At 43.2% G+C, this 9,490-nt stretch overlaps 1 non-coding gene across 1 annotated transcript; it reads right to left on the bottom strand.

Annotated features, from left to right (window-relative positions):
* Positions 1 to 8,579: 8,579 nt before the first annotated feature.
* LOC117024364 (U6 spliceosomal RNA) lies at positions 8,580 to 8,686 on the bottom strand. The gene has a single exon (XR_004423433.1). It is a non-coding gene; the product is annotated as a U6 spliceosomal RNA (small nuclear RNA).
* Between the last annotated feature and the right edge of the window lie 804 nt (positions 8,687 to 9,490).

Raw genomic sequence — 9,490 nt, 5'->3', positions numbered from 1 at the left:
CCTATTCTTGGCTTCTTTGTTGTAAATTAATTTACCATATATGCATGATTTTATATCTGGGCTCTCTATTCTGTTCCTTTGATCTATCCGTCTATTTTTATGCCAATACCATTACCACAGGCAGAAAGAATAGGGCTGCAGAAAGAGGGGGAAGAAAGGAAGGAGGAAGTAAGGGTGGACAAAGGAGGGAGGAGATGAGATCATTCTTAAGAAAAAGTGCAGCTACCAGACCAGCCAGACTAGATTTCGGTGGCTGAGAGCAGATCCAGGATGCCATGTTGCCCCTCAAGGTGAACTTCAGCTGATTATAATGGATTCTAATATTATTAGCATTGCAGGCAGGAAAATCTCTATCCCCTGTCACCATGGCTGTTCTGACAAGGCCCAAATAAGTACAGGAGAATCCCACCTCCTGATGGGAAGGAGTGATCAGTGAGGACCTGCCTAGGTGTGCCTATAACACCACTCCAAAAACTTAAATATTTTGTGCCTTCATTTTGAAAGTAAGAAATTCCTAGGCTTCCTTATTCTAAGGGGCAGTTGCTCTTTTCCTGACTTCCACTGCTTGTTTGGCCTATTTGGTGTGTCCTTGAATTCTTTCCTGTGGCAATACCAAGAACCCATCTTCCAGCAACAATACCATACTGTTTTTATTACTATAGCTTTATAATACAGTTTGAAATCGGAAGTGTGATGCCTCTAGCTTTGTTCTTTTTTCTTAAGATAACTTTGGCTATTTGGGGTCTTCCGTAGTTCCATACAAACTTTAAGATTGTTCTATTTCTATGAAAAATACCATTAGACTTTTGGTAGGATTACATTGAATCTGTAGGTTGCTTTGGGATCTGTCTTTATTTTTGAAAGCTGCCCCCCAGAGCATGGCAGCATCACAACACCACAATTTCTTTAGTTCCTTAAGTTTAGACATTCAGATTGCCTCCATATATTTTTTTTATTACAAATAATGCTGTAATGAATGCCTTTGTCATTCGACCTTGTGCACATTTGTGAATATTTCTGATAGATTGACTCCTATGAGGGGAATTGCTTACTTAAAAGGAAGGGGCGAAATATTCCTAATTGTTGTATCCAGGTATCAGGATTATGCCCAGTTATTCTCCTAATTCTGGTATATCAGAGGGCTCTGCTCCCTGTGGTCTGTCAGTAATTTTGTCAATATGATAGGTGAAAATAGTCAATAACCTTTTCAATAAAAATCAGCCTCAGCTGTTGATATTGACTGAGCAGGTTATGACCTTCAGCATAGGCACTTGCAGCGTATAAATTAAGAGAGGTCAGACTGGCTGCTCCCATGGGCAAGCTTGAAATTTGACTAACACTTGCCCCAATTAGTCATGTGATTTCACATGTAAGGTCTCTTTTCTCCCTCACCACCACCCTCTGCGGTAAACGTCATTGTTTTTTATAGATGGGGAAACAGATGCAGAGAGGCAGACACCTCCAAATCACAGTTAACAGTAACAGATCCAGGGGCGGGAAGGAGCACCCCAGGGTGGAGGGAAGGTCGTAGTAAGGGCAAGGCCATTCATTAACCCTGGGCCTTGGATGGGACCAGGCCTGGGCCTCAAGGTCAGAGCCAGACCCATGGGGGTGGAGGTGAGGGCTTGGAATAGTGCTAACTTCCTTCCCATGGGCTGCAGAGTGTGGGATCTGTTCTACTTGTGCTTATCCTGGCTGGGCATGAGGGGAAGGCTGCAAACATGGAGACAAGAACACCCTGGGTCTGGTAACTCTGAAGGACTGAGGAAAGAGTGGGGTGGACTGGTTCCCTGGTCATAGTGTGTATGAATTGATTGTATATGTGCAGGCCTTATCCCTAAGCTAATGGGAAACCTCTTCCATCCTTCCACCTGGCTGCTACATCAGTCACTGTCCAGGGCCCCTCCACACTGACTCATTTCTCCAATAAAAACAATCCTCCTTGAGTAACAGCGGCTCTAAGCTTAGGAGTCAAAGGACAGACTCTTGTTTAACCACCTCTGGCTTCAGCACTTGTAGATTGGTCCTCTGAGCTCAGTGATTTGAATAAACATTTTCAGCAGACTCTGGGTGGGGAGCCTGTAGGCAGCTAAGTGAGTTTATCTTGAGATTCCACTCCCCAGGGAAGCTTAGTTCAAGTGGACAAGTTTCCTGAGCCACAGAAATCTCTGTGGCCCTACACCTGCAGGATTCCGGTCCTGAAACAGGAGCCTCCCCGGGGTGGCTCCATCTCAGACCCTCCCCCATGCAACCTAGCAAGGCACAATATACCTCTCTACTTCCCAGGCACTTTAAGGGGGCCCTCCCTACCTGCAGCATGACTGACCTGGTGGTTTACTTGTAATTCCAGATGTGAGAGGCCCAAAGACTGCAGAGAAGAGCTTTGCATCCTGAACCTAGTGAGACTGTAGCCCAGGATCTCAGGACAAAAAGATATACTCTCTAGGCCTTTTATCTGTAAAAATAGTAGGAAATCTGTCCTGTGGTTATGTAAGGGAATGTCCTTATTCTTAGGAAATGCGTGCATATATGGAGAGAGAAGGAGGGGAGAGGGAGGGAGGGAGAGAGGGAGAGAAAGAGAGAGAGAGAGAGGAGGGGATGCAAACATGCAAATAATTGATGAAGGGGTAAAAAGCATTTGGAAATTCCCCGTATATATTGTGCAACTTTTCTGTAAGTTTGACATGTATCAAAATTAAATGTTGACAAACAAATCAGAATTACAAAAATCAAAGGAGAATATTTAGGTAAATTGATTCTCATTCCTACCAGACTAACCCTAGAATTGATTTAATTTTGTGCCGATTTTGAATTATTTTTACCCAGTTGTAATCAGGGACAATTTTATGGTCTGCCTGTTTTTCACTTAATGGCAGTCATAGGCTGTTTTTCATGCTACTACACATCCCTTGTAATTATCATTTTAATGATTTATAATATTTATTATATGTCATAATTTATGCTTCCCTGTTGATGGACACTATTAGTTCATCATGAACTTCATACCAGGTGCTATCCACCATTGGCTATGCATAAGCATTATCTCCTTTGGCCCTTATGAGTCTTCTAAGATAAATATTTTCACCCTCGATTTGCAGATGAGGAGCTTATAACAAGCCAACCTCATTCAATTAGGGCAGACTCAGGATTCAGTTGCTCTCTTTGACTCCTCAGCCCATGCCGTGTCTCTGCTCATGCCTCCCCTCAGCATTTTTTTTTTTTTAGGGAGGGCGCAGCTCACAGTGGTCCATGCGGGGATCGAATCAGCAACCTTGGTGTTATCAGACTACGCTCTAACCAGCTGAGCTAACGGGCCATCCCCTCCTCTCAGCTTTTTCATGCCTGAAAGCTTTCTCTTTCTCCTGCTCTAAACATACAGCGCTTTTTCTGTACTATAGTTTCTGTCTTGGACTGTAGTTATTAGTGCCATGTCTCACCTCCAATGCTAGACTCTGGGCTCTTTGAGGTTAGGATTCACAGGAGATTCATCTTTGGAGGCCTCAACATGCTTTGCCCAGTGTCTTATACATAGCAGGAGCTAACATCATTTTCTTTCAACAAATACTATATTTATGGAGGAACTACTATGTCCCAGGCACTGTTCTAGATTCTTGGGACACATCAGCAATTCAATAGACAAAATGGAGCTTACATCCTGGAGGAAGGAGATGTACAATAAAGAATATGCGTAATAAATAAGAAAAGAACATATTATTTTAGAAGGTGCCAACTAATATAGAAAAATGGAGCAGGATAAGGAGCATAAGGGGATACAGGAGGAGGAAATGTTTCAATTTTAAATAGAGTAATCAAGGTAGGCCACATGGAGGAGGTAACATTTGAACAAAGATTGGGAGAAGATGTGACTACTACATGAACAAATGAATAAATAAAGTTACTTGTATGATACTTTCTAACTATACAATTAGAAAGCAGGTATTTAGAAGGGCTGAGTCCCTAAGTTTGGAAAGATAAATTCCAAAGAGACGTAAGACCATAGTTTAAAAGATTATACCATACACAGACAGGGTGAACAATGACTCATCCCGCAGATGATGCCAATTTGCTGCCCCAAAACCATTTTGGAGCAAAGAAAGAAAGCTGCTTTTACACAACAGGTAGTAAACACGAGTAAACACGAGTGGCATCTTTACACCTCTAAAGATGCCATAGGCTGAAGGACAGGGCAGTTTTCAATAACCCCATAAACACAGGCCCTGGGGTCAGTATTGGAAAAAAGTTGGAGATATTTGTAGGGTAGGTCCCAATTCTTGAATGTGATCCAGGGTAAAATTCTAGTCTCACGCTGGATTAGGACAAAAGAGCTTGGGAGGCTGAGCCCTACCACATAGTCCAGAGGACTCTGGACAGTGTATCTCCTGTCAACTGATATTGAAAGTCTTTTCCTTTACGCTTCATGCCATTGATATTTGTTAAACAAATTAGAAGGCAGAATTATTACATTTGTGGTTTTTAAAAAGATACAGGAAATACATAAGATCAACTTTTTCAAACACACGACTGTGCTTTCTGACAAGGTCAGGATATATCATTTTGACCAAAATATACTCTTTAACAATAGATTTGCTTAAAAAATAATTTCTAACTTAAATGGCCTTTGCTTCTCACAGAATGTTTCTGTCATAAATATATAAACATAAATTGAATTAAATGAATCAAAACTGAAATGTGTGAAGTTGGCTTAATAGAAGATTTCGATCACATAAAGGCTTGGTTTGTGAAGTAAATACCTCACAAACACTTGCTTTATATATGTAGATTTTTGTTTATTTGGTTTTCATGGAATAGAGCACACTCATTGGACACTATCATTTAAAAAGTGTATTTAAGCTTTCTAAAAATATACTTAAGCGGATATGGAATGTTCTCCAAATCAGCAAAGTACAGATCAGCATGTATTGTATGCTATCATTTCTATTGAAAATGTACATGTAGACTCACATATGCCTGAAATATTCCTGAGAAGATACACAAGGAATTGATAATACTGTCTGTCTCCCAGGAGGGAAACTGGGATTAGAAGATGGGAAAGTGGGAGATGTTTCCCCTGTACACCCTTTTTATATCTTTTGACCTTTATTCCATGTGTATGCTCATATGTGAGGCATGCACATGTGAGGCATACACAAAAATTAATGTTTAACATAATATAACATAAAAAAAGAAAGCGTTGCTGTTTTAGGACAATTATATAGTTACCAAAATGATTCAGAAATTAAATAATAAATGTTTGTGTTATAACACATTGACACGGTCAGGACAAGTATAGTCTGAGTCCAGGATTTGCTGTCTCCTAAGTTCTCCCTTTAAATGTAGACTAGTATTTTAAGTTAGTTGACCTCAATTTTGTTTTAAAGATTTACTCAAGATACAGCTTATTTGCATGCCTTTATCAGATAGAGACCTCTGCTCTGATTTCACCGGGTCTACCCTATCTGCCCTTCAAGATTGGCTTTTCTTTTATTTTTTTTTTACATTGCAGCTTCTGAAACATGAAGACTTGAATAATTATGTGAGCCATAGATATGAACACATAATTCACACAAGACAAAATAGAAATTGTGAACTGGTGCATGGAAAATATTCTATCTTAATATTCAAAAGAAATTCAAATTAAAACAAAGAAATAACTTATTCAATTAGTAATTTATTCAAACGTTATCCCCAGTAGAGAGGAGGGTCTGGTGAAACTTGTATATATTTATATCACTGGCTAAAATATAAATCAGCTCAGCCCTTTTGCAAAGGGTAATGTTAATTCATGCAGTCATAAAAATATTAATGTCTGTTGACCTGGTAACCCCACTCCTGGGAATTTGTCCTGAGGAAATTTTTTCAAAGAAGAAAAAAAGCTGTATGTGGGAAGATCCTCATTGCAGCTGTATCCATCAAAACGAAAAAGTGATGGGCTAGAAAGAGCATTAGTTTTGAAGTCAGGTGTCCAAGGTTTGAGGGCTTGATTTCAGTATCTGTCACTTGGTATCTCTGTGGTCTTGGAAAAGTGACTTGATCTTCCTGAGCCTACGTCTGCCAGGATGGAAGGAGGGAAATCAGGTTGGGACAGTCATGTGGGACCCGATTATGGAGGATCTTGACTGCTAAGCCAGGGTTTCCAGGATCTATGCAGTCGGCAAGAGGAACATTGCAAATATTTGATCAGAGCGCATCGGAAAATTAACCCAGCAGTGGCATATAAGATGAATGAAATGATCAAGAAGGTGGATGTGGGGAAGCCCCTTAGAAGGCTTCTGCAGTAGCCTATACGAGAGGCAATGACTAATTAAATGAAACAGCCCAAATTGTGTGAGTGCCTTGCGGGTGATGAGCCATTATCATAAATCTCCAGCCTCTCTGTAGCATCTGTTTTATAGTTTGCACTGAGCAAAAATATTACATAATAACGTAACACCTTATATTTCTATAGCCCTTTACAGTTCAGAAAGTGCTTTCACGTGTATTATTTCATTTGATCTTCTAGGGTGTTTACAAGTTGATATTTGTGAAGGAGTTTTCCCAAATATTAAAGCCAGGCCTATGGGTCCGCCCCTCCTCTCCTTCACTCAGCTTCCTTTTGTCCAGTATTCAGGCACTTCACAGTTATTTATTCCATTTCTATTACAAAAAAAAAAAAGAAAGAAAGATTGGCTGAACAATGAATGCACCAGGCTCCTTGCTTAAGTCGCTTCGAAGATAGATAAGTCATCAGTGTGCTGGATTTGAGCACATTTGGTTTATTTAATCATTTGTTCATCTCTCTGCTTGCAGTGCTGTTCCCGCGATGCTTTGTGCACACAAGTGAAAGCCCACGAAGAGGCCTAGCCTTCCCTCTCTTCCCTCCAGCACCAGCCCTTAACCCATCCCAGGGAGGGGCATCCCCTTTGGAGGTCCAAAAGGATCCCAAGTCACACAGACCCAATCCACAAGAAGTGGGACTAGCAATCACCCAGGAAATCTGGGGCCCTGGCCCCCACTGCGATGGAGACTTCTAACTCAGGGCTTCTCTGGCTTCCAGAGACATTAATGAGCAGGGCTGAGCGGTAATTAAGACTGTGCTCAGTTCCACATCACGCAGCACAGCTGCAACCAGCCAGGAGGAGGGAGAGAGAGGAAGACAGGAAGGATGCCCCAGCCCTCGCTTCCCACTCTAAGCCTGCTCTCTAGGGCTCTCTTTAGTGCAGCAAGAGGAGTCTATAAAGCCATAGGAGGCTTGGACAACGATAGGAGACAGCTGCCCAGGGCTGGAGAGAAAGCAATCAGATGCCAGCCAGGGGTTACTGCTCCAGCCAATGGGTGCCAATGGGCTAAGCTGTTGTTTTCTCAGAGGTGAGGGGTCCCCTGTCTTGCAGCCAGCATGTCACTACAGGACCTGCAGCAGGATGGGGCTGTGCTCTGACAAAGGAGGGGAGGCAAGACAGTACCACCACCCCCTACTCATTGGCATGCAGGTATGCCATTGTCTCTGGGGCGTCTGGGACCTTCTCCGCAGGCTCACACCCCAGACTGAGAATCCATTCTGGGTGAGGGCCAACAGCAATTACAAATACTCAGTGAGTGACACTCTGGAGATCCACAGATCAATTCTACCCAGACCATTCCAGAGAGCACGCCCTCTAGTGGCGGAGAGCAGGTGTGAAAACAGAGACATGACTCCTGTGATAGTGATAAAAAGTTCCGTGGGCCACAGAGTAGCCTAGGGGTAAATCGAGGAGAGATTTACTTGTACGGTGGCATTTGAGTTGAGCCTTAAAGCAGAACATGGATTCATCAGAAAATTTGTTTTTGGCAAAAGGAATAGAGTGAGCAAAGCCATGGGGCATGAAATAGCAGGTGACCTGTCCCAATGAGCCTCCAGAAGCTGGGGTAGGTTTGGCCCAGAGCATAAATGGAGAGACAAGGGCTGGATCCTAGGGAAGCCATCAGGGGTCACAGGCCTGGCAGGAGCAATTGCCAAGTTGACCCACGGTCCCCAGCTTACACCACTTCAGGTGCTGGGCAGATGCTCCGAAACTTGACGGGCATCCCTAGGGAGCTGTCCCAACCCCAGGTGTTGAGCTGGAGATGGGGGGGATCAGCAATGAGTTGAGGGGCAGAGAAAAGGTGGAACTGGAGGGAAAGGGCTCAGACAGAACAAAAAAGGAGAGACATAGCGTTGAGCTGAGTTTCATGCAGAGAAAACCACCACAACTAGGGGAAAGGAATGGTGCAGGGTGTGTGTCCTAAAGTGGAGCCTGGGCCTCGTGTGTGGGGCGTCACTGCTCTGTCCTCTGCCCACTGCTCTGGAGGCACAGGTACCTGAAGTTTTCCAGAACCTACCCTGTCCCCGGGGAGGGCAGGAGGGTTCATTGGTGATTCTATAGGGGCAGAACTAGGAGGTCATGTGAACCAACACCCAAACAGAGGACACAATACAAACCTGTGAGTCAGAGAAAGAAAGGTGAGTCTCAAAAAGACTACATCTTCAGTACCACTGTGACCACTTTCAAATATATGTAATCAGAACTCATTTCAAACAGTCTTTTTTTAAAAAAATTAGTTTCAGGTGTACAAAACAATGTAAAAACAATATGGAACGCTTTGCAAATTTGCGTGTCATCCTTGCACAGGGGCCATGCTAATCTTCCCTCTATCGTTCCAATTTTAGTATATGTACTGCCGAAGCGAGCACACAAATAGCCTTTTGGAAGTGCGCTAACTTAATGACCACGGGGTCTGCCATCCCCTCTCCTGCTGAGAATCACAAGACCTCCCCTTCAGTTCTCCAAGGGGATTTTGGGTTGTATCGCTATATAAAAGAAAGCCTGGAAAGCCCGTGTGTTACGGCACCCACCTCTTGGCTGGTGAGTGCCCCCTTCATGTCTTTCCTGAATGTGGGTTTTCAGTACATGGCAAGACCTTATTTTTCATTCTGAGTTTGTGGTCTTGTTTTCCATAGCACTATGTCCCAGAAGGCTTGAGATCTCTTGGGTGGCCATGACTAGAAAGTCTGGAAATGAAATCCACAGGTGAGAGGTGTTCTCTGTGGAGCTGACCGGAGGATGCCCTGGACCTCTCGCCTCTCCCTCAAGGGGTTGGGGCTAACAGGGCACCTGTGGAAACCTTTTCCTGGTTTCTATATGTCTAATCCAATAGGAGAAACAGAAGGAGTGGAGTGAGTGTGTATGAGCTGGGAGGGGTTGCTGTGAATCCAAGCCTCCTTCACACACAAGCAACCACTGATTTGGCTTCCCTTCTTGTGCCCTTGTCAGAGAAGTGGACTGGGGTCCAGCCTCATCTCTGTCCCCTGACTTGGCAGGCAGAGGAAGAAACTGTGGAGGGAACTTCAGAGCTGGGGAAGCAGAGCGAGGATTAGAACGTCTTAATTTCAGTGTTTTTCTTTGGACTTTTGCATTTATAATATTTCTATTTTTGAAAGAATCATTTGGCTCTTTTTCTTTTAGCATATTTTCCTTAGAGCAATCAAGCTTTTGCA

The sequence above is a fragment of the Rhinolophus ferrumequinum genome, chromosome 6 (genome assembly GCF_004115265.2).
Source record: "Rhinolophus ferrumequinum isolate MPI-CBG mRhiFer1 chromosome 6, mRhiFer1_v1.p, whole genome shotgun sequence".
Classification (NCBI taxonomy): domain Eukaryota; kingdom Metazoa; phylum Chordata; class Mammalia; order Chiroptera; family Rhinolophidae; genus Rhinolophus; species Rhinolophus ferrumequinum.
This window is presented reverse-complemented; position numbering and strand designations above follow the sequence as displayed.